Source organism: Ambystoma mexicanum, chromosome 11, assembly GCF_040938575.1.
Source record: "Ambystoma mexicanum isolate Mex_15411 chromosome 11, UKY_AmexF1_1, whole genome shotgun sequence".
Lineage (NCBI taxonomy): Eukaryota > Metazoa > Chordata > Amphibia > Caudata > Ambystomatidae > Ambystoma > Ambystoma mexicanum.
In genome coordinates, this window is record NC_090934.1 from 253322106 (window position 1) to 253340843 (window position 18738).

General features: G+C 48.0%; 1 protein-coding gene across 3 annotated transcripts in view; it reads right to left on the bottom strand.

Annotated features, from left to right (window-relative positions):
* GMEB1 (glucocorticoid modulatory element binding protein 1) overlaps positions 1–18738 on the bottom strand; it is a 921206-nt gene that overhangs the window by 122173 nt on the left and 780295 nt on the right. The gene's annotated exons all lie outside the window — the stretch shown is intronic.

The window sequence follows — 18738 nt, forward strand, 5'->3', positions numbered from 1 at the left end:
TCTGAGAGGCTCTTGGATCTCCGGACGGTGGGATGAGGTTGTCCAGAGTCACAGGATGTATCGAGCAAAGCTGCCTAAGGCGAGAAACAACAAGTTACATTAGTTTATAATTATTAGAGGCTCGGTGACTAGCAATAACTCTGAAACAATAACTCAGTGAAATGCAACCAACCCGATGGTGGAAAAAAAAAACTATCTGAGAACTTCAACGCATGAAGGACCATGGGTACAGTGCAAGTCACAGTAGGGATAGTATTACAAACACTACCCTAGGAGAGGCCCAGGAGGGGATCCTGGACTAGATCACCACCAATCTAAGTCAAAAGAGAGAGAGAGAGATGGGGACAACACTTTACACCCATGTAACCCTCTAGAGGAAACGGCGAAAGGAACAGGCATGATAACTCTTCCCCTACCCCAACTCCACCTACCCTCGCATACCCCTTACTCTGACTTCTCCAGAGATTACTTCAGAGGTTCTGGAATCCATAGGGCACACATTCTTCTGTGCTTGATCCAGTCGAGGGATGTGCCGGGGTTGCGGATGCAGAGGTCAGTTTCTGACACAGGATTTAGTTTTGGTCGGTCATGGTGCTTAAATCTCCGTTCCAGCGTAACATCCTTGGGGCGAAATGAAGAAGACTACTTCTATGGAGCAGGCAACCTCAAGACACCTCCACAGAGCACAGAAGACTGTTTGAAACAGGAGTCATCATGATAAGGTGGTGAAAGGTGATCTTCAGTGGACGAACAAAAGAGCAGGTCCCTGGACAGCCTCCGTTGATGCTAGAAGGCTGATAATGCAGGAGCCTTATAGTACACGCAGAGGATCCTCCAATTTCCAAGGATGGACTCGGAACGGCAACAGCTGCAGCAAGGTAGCCTAGGGGAGGATGGTCAGTCCAGCAGTTGGTCCAGGGACACTTCCAAAAGCTCAGAATGCAGAGATCCCCTAGAAGGGATAGAGGCTGGTCCATGGGCCAAAGCACTGACTGGGGTCTTCTTAAGAGAGCCGGTCTTCACCTGGACTTCACTGGGGTTGATGCTGGCAAACGTCGTCATTGAGTCATCAGTGGCTGAACACTTCTTCATAGGGGTCTTTGCTCCAATAACGGCCCATGGAATGATCCACGATTGAGACTGGGAGGCTCCCCCAGGTCCCCGATAAGGATCTGCACCCTTCAAACCAGAGTGGCTATCCAATCATGGATAGTAACTGGGCACACAATCTGCAAAGCAACACACATTCAAGCACCAGAATGTGGACTGAGACCAGACAGTCCCAGCCACCACATCTGGGCACAGAGCAAGCAGCTCTCCCCGGAATAGGGGATTCCATATATAGCAATACCAGCCCGCAGAGGGCAGGAAGAGGACAAAGAACAATATGGCCAAAGGACAGACGAAAACCTTGTGGCACAGTTATCTTAAGAGTGCTAGCCACTCTTTGTATCCATTTGCTGTAAATGCAAAAGTGCACAAGTACAAAGTTTAAAACATAGGAGGAAAATAACCACTGCCACCAAAAGGTGCCCCATAGAGGAGGAAAGCAGCAAAAAGAAAATAGTTTCAAAACGTGGTGGAATTCATGAGACTACTGGCCTGTATGACTACCAAGATCAACTGGGCACATGTTTTTTCAACAGCACTGAACAGGAGAATGTGAAATGTGGCAGTGCTATTGTGTCTCGGAAGCGGCAGAGCATTTGCAGCGATACAGTTGGCTTGACACATGTACGTGCGCCTTGCTAGGTTCATTCCTCTAGTGCCTGGTGCCTACTCCAGGGCACCCGCTGTCCGAGAGAGACCGAAGCAAGAGCAAAGCATGGATTGCCGGTGGAGTAAGGCAGTGAGTGACTGCACGTCTCCCTACAGCAGAGGAGCAGAAGAAGTAGAAACGCTGTTTGCCGATGCCCGGTGCGAAAGGCCTGGAGGTGCTCAACTGTAAGTTTGTAGTCGGCGTTGCTGGCCAAGAGCTGGCTTTAAGGCGGCCTGCTAAGAAGCGAATGCAGCGACAACGTATTTTGCTAGAGAATCTGGTGATCTGGTATTGGGTGAGCACTGCTGTAGTATGCAGAGTTGAAGCAGAAAAATCTGGAAAAACTCATAGGCTAAAGTGGCCTTAAGCATTTAACCAAAGCACGTCACTGCATCAGTTGGTTAGCCTGTCTGGTCTGACTACAGTGCTACCAGCTTTTTATTTTTTCCCCAGTTTTGCCGCAGATTTATACAAGCTGCAAGCAAGCCACAGAGGAGCTCATGGCCAGCAACTATGGGGTTTAGCCCTTTCAGCTGGTTGTGAGCCAATATAAAGTGGGTCTCAGAATGATGCAGACGAATTAATCTGCGCTAGTGGATGTTCGTGACACAGGACGAGCTACTGTGTGCGCCTAACCCTTGGAGCCGGTTAAGTGCCAACATTACTACGGCTACTGAACACGCAGATACAGTAATCTGGGTGCTAGTAGTCAAACTATCCCAAATTTCTACCACAGAAGCTTGTTGTAAGCAAACGGCACCCTGAGCTGAGATACGGTGGGCAAGAAGGGCGTTTTACTTCCCGTCTGATTTTGGATAGCTGGCTGCAGACCATCCCTGATAGGTGGATGGCTGGAGGCCTGTGACAACGGTATACTTAACCATGCCAGCAACGTGCAAGACCCATCACTTAAGAAGTAATACCAATGTTGGAAAATCCCAAGCTACCAACACAAGCAGGAATTTCAAAAACGTGTCTGCAGCAAGCTGCATGCCAAAGCGACCACACATAGTATAGCAGCCGCGGTGGAGCAAAGCAGAGCACAAACTGATCTCCACAGGGAGAAAAGTAAAATAACTGCATTTCTTAAACCAACCAACTCACCAACTATTGCAAACTTAGCTGCTGAACTACCAAACACAGTGCTATCTGAGAGTCTAAAAGCACCTACCAATGAGTGGAGTTTGATGTCTGCAACAGTGGACAACTTGTTGTTGAACATGTGTCTAAATTTACATTAGGTACCTTTACTCAAGTAAATATACCAAGTGAAACCAACAAAGAACGGACTATAGGAAATGTTATTGGACTTGTACCCACCAATATAAAAAATCTATCAACCTCCCCAGACTTGGAGCGTATTGACAGAAGCATATACACTTCCTCCCTGGTATATAATGTATCCGATAGCTCCTCTGATTCATCAGATGAGGACCAGCCCGATTCAGAGGTGCTGATAATTGTGAAATCACTGTTTATTCTTTGCAATCTTTTATATAAGAAGCAGCAGGTTTTAAAGACAGGTATAAAGTTGGTGGAAGAGATAATGGTGGGAAATTATTAAGTGCATCAATGGGAGAAGTGTATTACTAGCAACGACTTGAAACAATTGTATATTGATGGGAAACCTGGCCAACCCACCCCGTACACATGGTCCAATGGAATTCTTGTCATCATGGATTGATTATTATTTGTCATTAGTAAACTGTTCAGCAGCATCAGGAAATTCAAGCTTGATGGAAAACACACCTAATGATCATGTAGCCTAAAATGTTCTATCTAATAAACTTTTAATAGGCCAAGAGTACAAATGGCAGGGTCCTTTACAACGAATGGCACTGCTACCAGAATAATTTGATTTGAGAAAAATGAGGCACAACTAAACGAGGTGATGACAAACCTAATTTTAGAGATGGATAGTGTAAAAGGAATTAAACCTTGATGTCCATTATGAAAGAATGTATCACATACTGGGAGTCATGACTGAGAACGCAGTTAGAAGAACAAGTTACTTTCTTACCTGGTAACGTTCTTTCGATGGGATGGTCCGACGACGTATTCCATATCTATGACAGGTAATGTCCACAGCTGTGCTGTTTCGGAAAATCTTCGGCGTCTGCGTCCTGTGTCAATGACGTTGATGCGCCGTCCCCGAGGACCTCCTCCGACGGCATCCTATGTGATAAGTAGGACGCACAACTCCCATAGCCTCTGTTATAGTTTTTTCCCCAGAACGTGTGCCACCACTATTCTGCCAGTCAGACACACAAGGCCTTGCGGAACGCAAGCTGCAATCACAAAAGAAATTCTGCAGCGGGGAAGGTAGGGAGGGAGCGATATGGAATACGTTGTCAAACCATCCCATCGAAAGAATGTTACCAGGCAAGAAAGTAACTTGTTCTTCGAGGGGATTGGGTCCTCCGACTTGTACCATATCTATGACAGACTCCCAAAGCAGTACCAAGCAAGGAGGTGGGAAAAGAATTCAGAACAAAAATTTAGCATGCTCAATCAAATTGCAGAATATAGGACTGCCTTGCCAAAGGCCAGATCCTGCCCTCTGATGGAATCGAGGGAGTAGTGACGTACAAAAGTATGTACTGAAGCCCAGGTGGTTGCATCACAGATGTGACGAATAGGAACACCCCTCTGCAGGGCAGTAGACGCAGCCACTCCCCTGGTAGAATGGGCCCGCAAGCCAGCCGGAGGGTCCTTACCCGCCAAGCGGTAACACTCGGAGATAGCTAAAATATTCCAACGAGACAAAGTCTGTTTCGTCACAGCTTGTCCCAAACGCTTTCCAGCGTAACCAATGAAAAGTTGATTGTCCACTCTGACCCGGGACATGCGCAAAATATAAAAGCTGAACGCTCTCCTAGGATCAAGCCTATGGAGCCTCTCCTCTTCCTTACCAGGATGTGGAGGAGGATAGAACGCCGGAAGAACAACCTTCTGGCCTAAATGGAATTCCGAAACCACCTTCAGAAGAAAAGAAGGACGAACTCTAAGGACAACCCTGTCCTTATGAAACACAGTGAAGGGTGGCTTAACTGAAAGTGCCTGTAACTCACTCACTCAGCGAGCGGAAGTAACTGCAACCAAAAACACAGCTTTAAGAGTTAGCAGTCTCAAAGGGCAAGACTGTAAAGGCAAACGGAGCACCCATAAGAAACTTAAGAACAAGGTTCAAATCCCAACCGGGCACCAGAAAAGGTGATGGAGGGAACACATTAGTGAGCCCTTTCAAAAACTGAGAAATTAAAGGAATCTTAAAATAGGAAAACTCTTCAGACGAGCGCTTAAAAATGGACAGCGCCGCCAGGTAACCTTTAATGGTCCCCACTTGCAAGGCCCTGTGGGCCAAAGAAAGCAAAAAAGACAGAACCATGGGAATGTCACATTCAAAAGGATCCACATTCTTAACTCTGCACCAGTTGCAGAACTTTCTCCAACGGCAACGGTACAGAGACTTTGTTGCCGGCCGCCTGGCAGACAGCAACACCTCCATCACGTCTTCAGGGAGGTCCCAATCCTTATACCCCAACCTTTCAGAAGCCAAGCGTGAAGGTTGAGGGATCCGACCTCTGGATGGAGAACCTGACCCCCCCCCACCCCTCCCGTGAAGCAGATCGTCGCGGTAGGGAAGACGACGTGGGGGCAGATGGACAAGTCGAGAAGGTCCGGGTACCACATCCTCCGGGCCCACCCAGGAGCAATGAGGATCATCCGGGAACCGAACCTCCGTAACCTCTGCAGTACTTGCGGGATGACGGGGACTGGAGGAAATGCGTACAGCAGTGGGAATGACCACTCCACCACGAACGCGTCTCCTAAGGCTCTTTTTGGAGGAAATTCCCGCAAGCAAAACCTTTTGCACTTCCGGGTTGACACTGGAGGCGAAGAGATCCACTTGAGGGGTCCCCCAAAGGGCGAAGATCTGAAGGAGAATCTCCTGAGCCAGCTCCCACTCGTGAGAGACCGTGCTCTGCCTGCTCAGTGAGTCTGCCGTCTCGTTGTCGTCTCCGGCCAGATGAACAGCCGAGTTCGAAACTTCCTGCTGGATGGCCCAGAACTCGAGCTGCATCGCCTCCCTGCGCAGAGGAAGTGACCCCCCCTTTTTGTTGAGGTAGTGCATGGCCACCGTGTTGTCCGTTAGAATCGGGACACACTTTCCTCGCACAGTCGGCAGAAAAGCCTTCAGGGCTAGCCTGACGGGCCTCACCTCCAACAGATTGATATGGAGTCTGGACTCCGACGGAGACCAACGACCGCTGACTGTCAACTCGTTGGCATGAGCTCCCCATACCGTGAGGGCTGCGTCGGTCACGATCGTCACCTCCGGCCAGGGCAGCCAAAATGGGGCCCCCTTTATCAGATTGCCTTCGACGGCCCACCACAGAAGGTCCTGGGCGACCGAGGGCGGCACCTGAACAGGGTCCGACAGCCTGCCGGAGGACTGAGACCACTGGAGCTTGAGTGCCCACTGCAAAGATCTCATCCGCAGATGAGCCTCTGGCACCAGAAGAATGCAGGATGCCAGGAGGCCGAGCAGTCTCAAGAAGACGGACGCTTGGAGATTCTGGGCAAGTTGAAACTTGTGCACCATCTGTTGAATGTGAAGAGCCCTCACCTGGGGAGGAAAACACTGCCCCAGGGATGTGTCGAGCACTGCTCCGATGTACTGGAGCCGCTGCGTTGGTGTCAAATGGGACTTCTTTAAATTGAGGGAGAAGCCCAGCTTGTGAAGGGAGTGGCAGGTGACGGACAGATGATCCAGGACTTGCTCGGGGATCCGAACGGCAGGACCTGAAACTGAAAGTGCGAGTCGCCAACCGAGAACCTCAGGTACTTCTTGTGCTTGGGATGGATCGGCACATGGAAGTAAGCATCCTTGATGTCGAGAGACTCCAACCAGTCCTCGAGATAAAAGGGCCTGGAGAACTTGAGAGAGAGTAACCATCTTGAACTTGTCCTTCCTGAGGAGTTTGTTCAAATCGCGCAAGTCAATGATGGGTCTCAAACCACAGTCTTTCTTCGAAATCAAAAAATAAGGGGAATACCATCCCTTGTTCCTCTCCGCTACAGGCACCAGTTCTATGGCGCCTTTCTCCAGCAGGGCTTGAATTTCCTGCGCAAGGAGCGGATCCGGACTAGTCAAAGAGGTTCCCAGGTGGATTCTTGTGAGGCCTCTGCCGAAAAGGAAGACAGTAGCCGTGGGTTATGATCTCCAGAACCCACACATCTGAAGTAATGGCTTGCCACTCTACAAGATGCTGCGCCAGCCTTCCCCTAACCGGCGAACCATGGGACCTGGCCTCATGACTGAGTGGTAGCGGCTGCGGCGTTGCCTGAGGGCAAAGAGGCAACTGCCCGAGCGGCCTTGGCACCTCGAGTACCCTTGTTTCCACCTCAGGCACTCTTACGTTGGCCTCTTTGACTACCAGCTCCTCTCGCTTTACTGAAGGACGAGTAATAGCGAAAGGAACCTCCCTTCAATTGCTGTCCCCTAGGACGAAAAGGCTGAAGTTGGCGAACTGCAGCGCCCAGCGACTTCGCTGCAGCTTTGGAGGTCTGCAACGTCTAAAGGCGCTCGTCAGCCTTGCTGCCAAAAAGGTGTTCACCGTCAAAGGGCATGTTGAGGAGCCGGGACTGCACATCAGGAGCGAACCCAGACTTCCTCAACCACGCAAACCTGCGTATTACGGTGCTCGCTGCCATGGACCGGCTGACACAATCTGTCATGTCCAAACCCGACTGAACGGCCTCACACATGGCATCCTTGCCATCCTGAACCATAGCAAGGAAACCATCCCGTTCGTCCCCTTCGGGAATACGTTCAGCCGCTAAAGCAACACAGTTCCACAGTTTGTGTGAAACGAGACAAGGCACATGTGGAGTTGGCCGCCTGAAGTGCCATACCCCCTGAAGAAAACACTTTCTTCGGCCAGCCATCAAAACGTTTGTCGTCCCTATCCGGAGGGATGGTAGGATACGACGCCTGCTTTGCCGTGGCCGTAGCCGCCTGCACCACCAAACTCTCCGGAGTGGGGTGCCTGGACAAGTAGCAGGGGTCGCTACTGGCTGGACGGTATTTTCGTGACAAAGACTTGCCCACTGCCGGGAGACTCTCCCGAGCAGTCCAAGCCGCCGCCACCCTGCTCTGCAGAGCCATATGAAACGGCAAAACCAGGTCAGTGGGGGGACCAAAATCAAGGATGTCCGTGAGATCATCCTAAACAAACACCCCTGGGGGAGCTAGCTGACCAACCCAAGTACTCAGTGACCCGAGACATAAGGCGCCGATATGAAGAATTGGCATGAGTGCCAGGCTCCGGCCTACAAAACTCCACCTCCGGAGAGGTGTCCAGTCCACTGGCAACATGCAGCGACTGCCTCAGGTCATCCAACTGGCTATGGCCCGAGATAAGCTCATCTGGTACCGGAACCAAGCCGTCATCAGAGCCTTCATCACCCGCTGAAATGTACTCCAAGCGGGGAGACGAAGACATCTGGGGACCAAAGCAGTGCCTGACCTTAGCCAGAGCCTTTCTAGGGGCTAACCCCGTGCCACTGGGCACCTCCGACACCACCGCCTCGAAAGGTGTCGAGGGCGCCGAACGAGTCGGCACTGGGGTCGCCAGAAAAGGCGTCGACGTCAGCTGCAGCGCTGCCAGCATCGACTGTGTTGACACAGGCCTCGAAGCAGGAGCTCCGAGCATGTCTCTCGACCTAGGCGCCGACAGCGTCGACGACCCCCTTGGAGGCGGAGCCTTGAGAGAAATCGACGACCTCGGCGCCACAGGCGTTGACGTCTTCTTCAAAGACAGCACAGAATCACGCGGTCTCGAGCGCGTCGTGGACCGGGACCTGGAACGGGCATGGTGAGAACGGCTACCCTTGTCCGAGCGGGACCTCTCCCGCGAGCCGTGCCGACCACCCGAGCCCGAAGGCGTACGAGCGTCGTCTCTCGACCAGTGCCTACCGACCCCACTCGGAGGCATGTACGGACCGGTGCCCTGCGATTCAAGAATCGCTAGCATCTGCTTCCCGAAGGAAGCCCATTCATCCGGTGTCGCTTGCATGGAGGGATAAGCGACCCACCGACGGGCGGAGTCCTCGGAAGAGGACGGGGAAGGCGACCGATGCCGGCTCTTCCGGGAATACCTCAAAGAGGCGGAGGAGTGGCGAGGCCGACTCCTGGAAGGAGACCCACTGGACTTCCGACGATGACGCGAAGAGTCGCCCCTCGAGTCATCCGTCGAAAGCCCTGCAGACCTCGACTCCCGGGGCTTAGACACCCGACCTACCGACAGCTTCTTCTTGCGTTCCTGCAAGGCCTTTGCCGTGAGCGACTGGCAGTTGACACAGTCATCCGTATCGTGGGCTTCCCCGAGGCACCAGAGGCAGGCGTCGTGCGAGTCCGTGACCGACATCTTGGACCCACAGTCCCCGCATTTCTTGAAGCCCGGACGCGGGGTTGAAGATGAAGTAGACATCGCCACAAATAGGTTTTCACAAAAAATTGAAATTGAATTGAAAACAGCAAACTCCAAAGAGTCGAGGCGTACCGAGATTCACGAAGTGAACACGTTCGTGGAAAAAACAGAACTGAGGCTATGGGCGTTGTGCGTCCTAATTATCACATCGGGTGACGATGGCCGTTGGAGGAGGTCCTCGGGGAAGGCGCATCGACGCAGGAACCGAAGATTTTCCGAAGCAGCACAGCTGTGGACATACCTGTCAGATATGGAATACGTCGGAGGACCCAATCCCCTCGAAGCACTCATACTGAAAATGAACCTGAAAAGCTGTTTGATGTGATTATTGCCGATAAAAAAAACTGCTTAGGTTTAATGTAGGTAATGCAAAAAAAAAACTGGGCCTATCGATCACTGTAACCCAGAATGCAATAGTAAAACTCAGAAATACCTATAGGAAAGGGATAAGGCAAAATAAAAATTCTATGGTCACAGTGCAATGGCAAATTATGAACAACGCGTTACGTACTTAAGACTCATGAAAGATTCAAATGGAAAAAATGAGCTTAACCCAAAATCTGTTGATAACTGGATAAGTTACGTCATGAACATGTACACGACATACAGTCTAAATAAGGAGAGCAAGCTTAAAATGGTCCCCATTTATAATGGTGAGGTGCTTATTATCTCAGTAACTGTTATTGAAGAAGTCGTCATAAAAATTAAAATCATCTAGAGCCCCAGGCCCGGATACTAATATTGTTTTTAAATTGAAGCCTCATGGATGGGCGATGATAATTGAAAAACTGTTTAAGCAAATAATTAGAGTTGGAGGAGGCCCATCTTGATCCCCATCCATAAAAAGGACAGAAGAGAATCACCAGAAAATTATGGGCTGCTTGCCATGATCGATTCCTTGACCAAAATATTTGGTCACTTTTTAGTAGAATTCATTTTTCGTTACGAAATGCTGAAATATTAACAAACCAACAAACTGGTTCCGCAAAGGTGGCAACAAACGGACTAATTTGTGGTGTTAATCCGGTCAGCCGATAGCTACTACAAGAACAAAGCATTATTTAGATTTATGTGGACTACTCCAAAGCCTTTCTAGTAAAGAGACAGAGACTTGAGGAAATTACAGTGTTGAGGGCTTGTTTTAACGACCTTGCACTTTGTAATCGCCCTTCATACAGATACAACATCTAAAACTAGAGTCCATATGAATGAACAGCTGAGTGACTCCATCCACACTAACCATGGTCTGAAACAAGGATGCCCCTTGGCCCCTGTTCTTTTCAATATATATAGCGGACCTAGGCGATACATTGTGCAAATGCAAGAATAATCCCCCGAAAAATGGACAGCAAACAATTGGTTGGCTCTCCTATGCCGATGACAGTCCTTTTTGACCACACCCCTGTGGGACTTCAGCATAGCTTGGCAGCATTACACGAATACTCCAAGAGTAATGCATTAAAAGTGAACCTAGAAAAAACGAAGGTTATGATCATATAGGGGCGTGGTTACAGGCTATGTAGGAAGACGTGACCACCGAAGAGCTCCTGCCGATCCTGACTAGAACTATGTTAATTGCCATCTAAAGAGGATAAAAACGTAGGCATGGACACATGAACATTTCCTGCCTAACAGAAGCCTTTCGTTGAGCTCGGAATATACGGGGATCCGTGAATAAACAGCACAAAGTAAACGTTGCGGCCAGAAAGAGGAGGAACCAAGATGGCGGCCCGAAGAGAACAAAAGACCGGGATGCAGCGTTAAGTTTTTGGATGCGGGCAACAGAATGCGAGTGTGCCAGGAGAGGTTCCAGCAATCAAAAGGTCTGATCTCATAAGGAAGTGCGGACTCCCGCCGTCGCACCGCAGTAAGCACCGTCGGAAAACAGATGCAAAGCTAATCAAGGAGGCAGCCGCTGTGAGACACAGACACGGAACAAAAGGCAAGGATCATGGCGGTGAGCGGACCAAGTGAAGCCCACCGGAGCACTACTTCTGGGGTTGTTGTAAGGCACGCTAGAGGCACGATTAAGGCAGAAAGAAGCCTGTGCATACTGTGCACTATCAGAGCGCTTGGGCGAACCAGGACCAATAAACCCCACGCGTGGACACACGAATACCCACTGACTTGTTGCAACCTCCGCAACCAGTAAGCGCGCGGATCCGTGCTTGAAAGACGCAACGCTGCTCAGAAAAGAGCCCGAGGAGGGGGACAGGCAAACAACAGAAAGTGGAGTTGGTGACCCTGATTCAGGCGGACTCACTCCGCAAATCCCAAATCGAAGATCAGGACTCCCCAGTCATCAGAAAGGTAGCCCCTGGCCAGCATGCAGAGACACTGAAGGACGTGCCCAGGAACCAAACGGAGAATCGAACGGCTGACTGCAAGGGCACGCAGAGATACATAGGTGGACAGTGGCCATGGCGCCCTGCAAACTATGAGCAGGGGAACATCATAGTGCTACTCTGCCGGCACGGGGCAACAGGAAGCTGCGAAGAACAGAACGACCCATGAAAGCAACGGGCTGCCGGCTGAGTGCAATGCACCCCATCAGGCGATAAAGCGAAAGGCGAGAGGCGCGCTGAACCCTCTGAAACCTGCATTCTGTAGTGTAAGCAACACCAGCCAGTGCAGGGAAGAGCTAAGCTAACCAAACAAACAGCTGACACAGCCCGCAGGGTTACCTACTCAAGCACAGGTAAAACAAACATCTGTGTAGGGACCCATTAGAAAAACAGTAATTGTCATTCATGAACTAGAGTCAGCCAAAGACAACTGAGCAGCTACTGCTAAACAAAACCGGAGCAGAGCAACATACGGGCTAAGGGGGAATCTGCTGACAGAGAGCCACAGATGTGGTGGAGGAAAGATATACACTGGACCTGAACCAACTGCAAGGAGGGCACTACAGGTGCAGCCACCACCGAGAACGCATAAGGGCTCCAAGCTGTGAGATAGAGGCTAATTAATTACAATCACCAGTTGCTAAGACACCATGTAGCAACACGATACGAAACAAGTGATACTAGGAACCCACAAGCAGACCCGGGCACCACCCTCCCACCGCATGCAAGGGTCAGGAGGCCGAATCTCAGTTCTCAAACAAAGACACTCAGCCACACCGAAATGACGTCCAAGCTACCCAAGACAAAAGGGAAGCAGCCCACAATGGAGGAATACACAAAGACACCACAGCTGGCGGAAGGGGCAAGGAACGGGGAAAGGAACACACAAACGGATGCAATCCCGACATGTAGTGACCAACAGATCCTGGACACAATTGCTGATCTGAAAGTATCATGGGAAACCAAACTGCTGGCAGACATGGCCGAACTCAAGACAACGCTCGAACTCAAAGTGGGTTGTGGTGCAAGAGGATGTTAACCTACTCAGACAAGATGTATGGAAAATAGATTGCGCAGACGACCTGGGGAAGGAAGCAGCCACGAACACAGCAGCAAGCACATCGCATGCCTCGGAAATCCACATACTGAAGTAATATGTAAACAACCTGGAAACCAGAGCAGAAGCAGCTGAGGGGCACGCCCAGAGAAATAATATACGTATAGTGGGGCTTCCACAAGGGGAAGAAGGACCCAATCGCACAGACCATGTTGCTGCAAGAAATATGAGGAGCTCTTATACCCAGGGGTTCACGGGGGAGAGAGCACATATGGCTTTGACTAGGAAACCCCCTATCCCTCTGAGACCTATAATTGCCAAAATTCTGAATTACCGCGGTAGAGAAAAGATCCTGGAATACTTCAGGAAAGGGGGCACAATACAAAGGGCTTCTGCGTCTATCACGGCTTACCCAGACTATACCCTGCTGGTCCAGAGGCAACGACTGAACTATGGGACGGTGAAGAAGAGACTGCGGGAGGCGGGCTTCAGATACATGCTAATGTACCCGGCCAAACTGAAGGTGTTCCTTAAGAACAGGGCCTTGTTTTTTGAAACTCCTGAGCATGCGACGGAATGGTTGGATGCCCAGAATTGCCCATTGGAAACAGACGGTCTTAAGGAGGGCGGAACAGATAAATGAGGCAGCGGCTCCGGAAACTGAGGCATACTTGGCGGGTGGTTATATGGTGAGGTGATTTTAACTGGACGCTAAATCCCAAGGTAGACCGGTCAGATGAGGAAAATGGATAAACCCTGGGCAGCCAGGACCTTGCAGACAATGTTGACAGACTTTAAGCTAGAAGATGTGTGGAGGTTACACCACCCAGATGATAGATATTACTCGCATTATTCAGCCCCAAATAATTTGTATACACGGTTAGATTACATGTTTGCCTCCCCGGAAATGATAGGAGAGATCATACAGACGGACTACAGAGCGAGGATCCTCTCAGACCACTGACCATTGGTCTTAACATGGCAATATCAAGCCCCTAGAGCTAGAATCCCTACGTGGAGACTGAGAACAGAAGCATTAAAAGACAGTGTTTAGAGAAGACCTGAGAAAGGAGATTGTTGAATATTTTGAAAACAATACTGGAAGCGTAGAATCCATAGGCAGCCTATGGGAGGCATTCAAAGTGGTGGTAAGGGGAGCAGCAATAGCTAAATCCAAAGGACTGCAGGGGGGAATATTGCAAGAACTGCAGGAGGCAGAGGAGGAACTTGAGGCAGCTACGCGCAGTGGAGTTGACTCCTTAGACAATGCGGACAGCATAAACCATTTACAGCAATCATGCGGGGGACACTGGGAGAGGCTATGCAATCTAAATTATAAGAAATATATAGAGAGGCAGAACGCCGACGGAAACAAACCGAGGCGTCTGCTAGCATGGTTGTATAAAAGTGAAACACAGACAGACGATTAGAGTAATACAAGGGGAAGGAGGAGAGAGTGAATCAAGGGTTCTTTGAGTTTTACAGATTATTGTATGGAGATACAGACGAAGAGAAAGACAGTGAGATAGCAGAAATACTGGAAGACATTGGTCTACCAAAATTGAGTGCTGAAGAGAGAGAGAACTTAGACGCCCCGGTCACACTAGAGGAACTAGAAGCAGTAATCAAAGAACTGCCCACTTGCAAAGCCCCAGGCTCGGATGGACTTCCTAGCGAGTTCTATAAAACTGAAGTGCTTCCTCCACTACTGTCCATGCTAAATGAGGCTCTCGAAATAGGAACACTGCCAGAATCCCTAAGGGAGGCGATAATCATCCCGATCCTTAAACCTGACAAGCCAAGCATGGAGCGCGGATCGTACAGACCACTATCCATGCTGAACCAGGACAGTAAAATACTCATGGCTGTGTTGGCTGGGAGACTGAGATGGGTTATAAGCAAACTTATACATCCTGATCAAACCGGATACATCCCACATAGAAATATATCAGACAATCTTAGAAAGCTTCACGGGTCATAGAACAGACAGAGATAGCACAAGAGGTCGCAATAGTCTCGTTGGACGCAGTGAAGGCCTTCAATTCTGTGAAATGGCCATGGTTGATGGCAGCTTTACTGACATATGGTATAGGGCCCAAGTATCTAAAATGGGTAAAACTATTGTATAGCTCACCACTAGCCAGAGTAAAAACTGGAGCTGTTATTTCAGAGAGGTGGCAACTTAGCAGAAATACCAGAAAAGGGTGCCCTTAGTCCCCAATGTTATATATCCTTGCATTAGAGCCCCTAGCGATATACCTCAGACAACAGTATGAAGAGGTGGGGATTCACACGAAAGGAGGGCCACACCTAATATCGCTATATGCGGATGATATGTTGTTATATTTAAGATACCCGGAGGAAAACTTGCAATACATCCTAGGAGTAATGGAGCGATTTGCGTCGCTCTCAGGCTTGCAGTTAACCCTAAAAAAAAAAATCGAGCAAATTCCCCCTGGGAAGATATAAAGAGATCCCACAAGATCAATTACCCATCCCCAAATACCCTGGGAGACCACAATCTTTCAATACCTGGGGATAGATATATACCAGACAGTGGAGGATGAGTACAAACAACACAGAGACGGTTATAATAAATATTGAGAATAGTATGAGATTCTGGTCTAAGCTCCCTCTGGTCATGATGGGGAGGGCGGCCCTGCTGAAAATGGTTGCATTACCAAGGCTGATACACTTTTTTGAAAACATATCACATATGATAACGAAACTATTTTTTGCTAAAAACTCCAGAGCATATGCAGAGGCTTTTTCTGGCATAACAATAGGAATAGGATAGCCCTGTGGAAACTACAAAACACATATGACAAAGGAGGCATAAAACTTCCCAACTTTGAAATCTATTACTGGGCCAGTCAGCTACAATATGTGGCCAAATGGCTATCGGAAGACACAACAGCGGAGTCCAGACTGCTTAGGTCAGAGTGTTCCCCATTCTTCTTGAAAGAATGGATATGGCTGCCTAAAGAGGAGATAAAGGAGAACCCAAGAGTGTTGGAATTGGGATGGCAAATGTGGCGGAAAGCTTGCCAGGCCATGGAGAACCCGACCCTGTGCTCCCCGCAGATACCACTAGTAGCACTAACAAAAGGGGACGTGCAACTGAGGAAAACAATATGCATGCACTGGGAATCGGTGGGCATTGCAACAATGGGAGACATATGGCAAGATGGGAAAATATTGGAGCTTGACTCATTGGTAGAGGAGACAGGTCTGCATCAAGGGCAATATATCACATATACTAGATTTGTGCGAAAAGCCAAAGAAACATGGTCTGAAATAGTGCTGGATGACCAGCCAGATACAACCACTGAAACAATCTATGACATCACAGAGCGAGAGCACAAGGTCTCCCGAATTTACAAACTATTGATGAGCAGGGTGGGAAACGAGGTAACTCAGTTAAAACGGGAGGGGGAAGAGGAAGTGGGGGAATGTATGAATGATGGGCCGTGGGCGAGAGCTCAACAGTATCATAAGAAGGTGTCAAGAAATGCTAGGTTCCAACAAATTCAGCTATACGCAACTCAGAGCATTCATGACCCCCCCCCTCCCCAGAGGATAGCCCGATTTAAAAACGCAGACATACAATCATGTCCCAAATTTGGAGAAGTGAATGTGGAAATTACCCATATGTTCTGGCATGCCTGGAAATTAGTACATTCTGGAAAGAAGTGGCCAACCGCCTGACAGAAAAGGGGATCACGCTAGATGTGGAGTCAGTATGGGCATGTATTTGGGGAGGGTTCCCCAGACCACGCAAGCTAAAACATGTGAGCAAACTTAAAGACCTGGCTTACATATTGGCCAAACGCAGGATTGCCATGGGTTGGAAAGCATGTAACAGGTCAAAGGTAGAGGTGTGATGGAATGACCTCAAGAGATGGGCTGAAACCGAAGCGGTGGTATGGACGGAAGCAGGCAGTAGATTGGGGAGGAAGAGACAGATACATTGACGGCCTGGAGGCATTTAGTGGCCACATTGTTTGGATCCACCCAAGTATGCGTAAGCGGGGATGATACCTCCCAGGGTATGAAAGGGACACCCTGAGGGGATGTAACGGAGGAAGGTGAAACAGAGTAAGCTTAAGTTAAGGGGGGGAGGGTAAAAGGATAGGCAGCAGTTATAATTCAACAAGATATTTAACATTCAATAATGTATAGCATGTACCGCTAAAGTTTGGTTTTGTATGTTTGGTTGTTAGAAAAAAATCAATAAAAATTGTTTTAAAAAAAGGTTATGATCATAAATGCCAGAAAGAATAAGTACAAGAACTATAAGTGGACACTAGATGGTATGACAATTGAAATTGTCAAAAACAACATGCATCTAGGAATCCCAATAATTTCTTTGACTTTAAACACTTGGCCAATGACATTAGCATAAAGGTGAGCAGGAAATTCTTTGCAATTAGATCATTCAAAACTAATAGTGGATGTCATTCAACAGAATGCCTGATTAAAATATATAGAGCAACTATTATTCTGAGTGCATTATATGGGCTAGAGATTTTAATGGACCGGGAGATGCAATGGTTAAGCGTATTTGAGGGGAAGGGGAAATTATGCAGAGGCACTTTTGGATTGTTACCATCAACACCTGTGGAAGCTATATGTGGAACTGGGAATCACTTCTAGGACTACGATATGGAAAACACACCATAGCCTTTTCCGCCTCCAGATGAAAGAGCAGAGCAAGAAATCAGAATCCCTTTATTTTGCCTCGAATTTAACACTCTGGGCAGAGGGTCCACATAAAAAGATGGAAGGTTGGCTGCAAGATATTGTAACATTTCAGACAGATATCGGATTCATGGCACAGGATCCTGTGAATGTTGGCTTGGACACAAAAGAAATTAAAAAGAAAGCCGAAATCTGGCACCGTATAAATAATAGAGTACTTATCGAAAGAGGTGTCTTACAGAGACGATGTCAAGCAAGGTTTTACTATTAGAGTCCCATTTAAATATGTGTATCAAGTTCATAACTCAAAAACGCGCCGTTTTATAATGAAACTACACTTCGACCAACTAACTACCTGTGAACGTCCAGGTGCCTGGACTAAATTTCCTCATGAGGCTAGGCTATGTTGAATCTGCCATAACAAAACTCAAACTACTCAACATTTGCTCACCTCATGCCCTAACTTGAGTGAAATATATTCTAGAGGTTAACAATTTTGTCAAACACATTGGGAACATACAACAAGACCAATTCTGGTGCTATATTTTTTAGGCGATTGCCAGAAATTGAACTATGCCACCTTTTATGTTTGGCAGAAGACTTTAAACGTTGCATCCGATAATATCTGACACCTAATGGAAAGTTTTGACGGCAAGATTTTATTCTGTAGCAGTCTTAACATTTATTGGACAAAAAAATAAATGAAATGTCTTTACCTTTATTATTACTATAGTGATGTAATTGAATATGCCTTAAAAAATGATCTTTTGTTGCGGTTTATTTGGGTAAATGGTTTGTTCTTAACCAATAAATCTGATACAAATTAAATGTATTTAAAAAAGAATGTGAAATTCACAGCGCAGACCGTCACAATCAACATACTGAACTCTCCTGTAGGTTTGGTGGACATGACTAATGATATCACACAGCATGGACATCCTACTCCTACCTGTAAAGCACAACACTGGCAATCTCACACATTAGCTTGGGCCAAATGGCTCCATGCTAAATCTAAAATGAACAGGGATGGTGATTTCAGATATACACACTGACATCAACCTGAAACCAAATACTTTGTAGCAAAGCTGTTTAAAAGAAGAAAATCAGGAGTGTTATTTTAAACCTTAATGATGGTAGACAGGTCAGCCATACAGGTGTAGACCCATGCCTGAATTGAATTCGAATTTACCTTTCTTATTTTCTCATTTGATATAATTAAATACATTTTACAATAACTGAAGACAAGCGCTATCCACAGATCTAATTTTGACCGTCCACACTGCTTTCCTCCACATTATCACCTTAAATGCCAGTGCACTATTACAATAAGTCAAAGTTGCAAGCTGTAAAAAAGCCATGCTTCATTAACAAACTTGACTG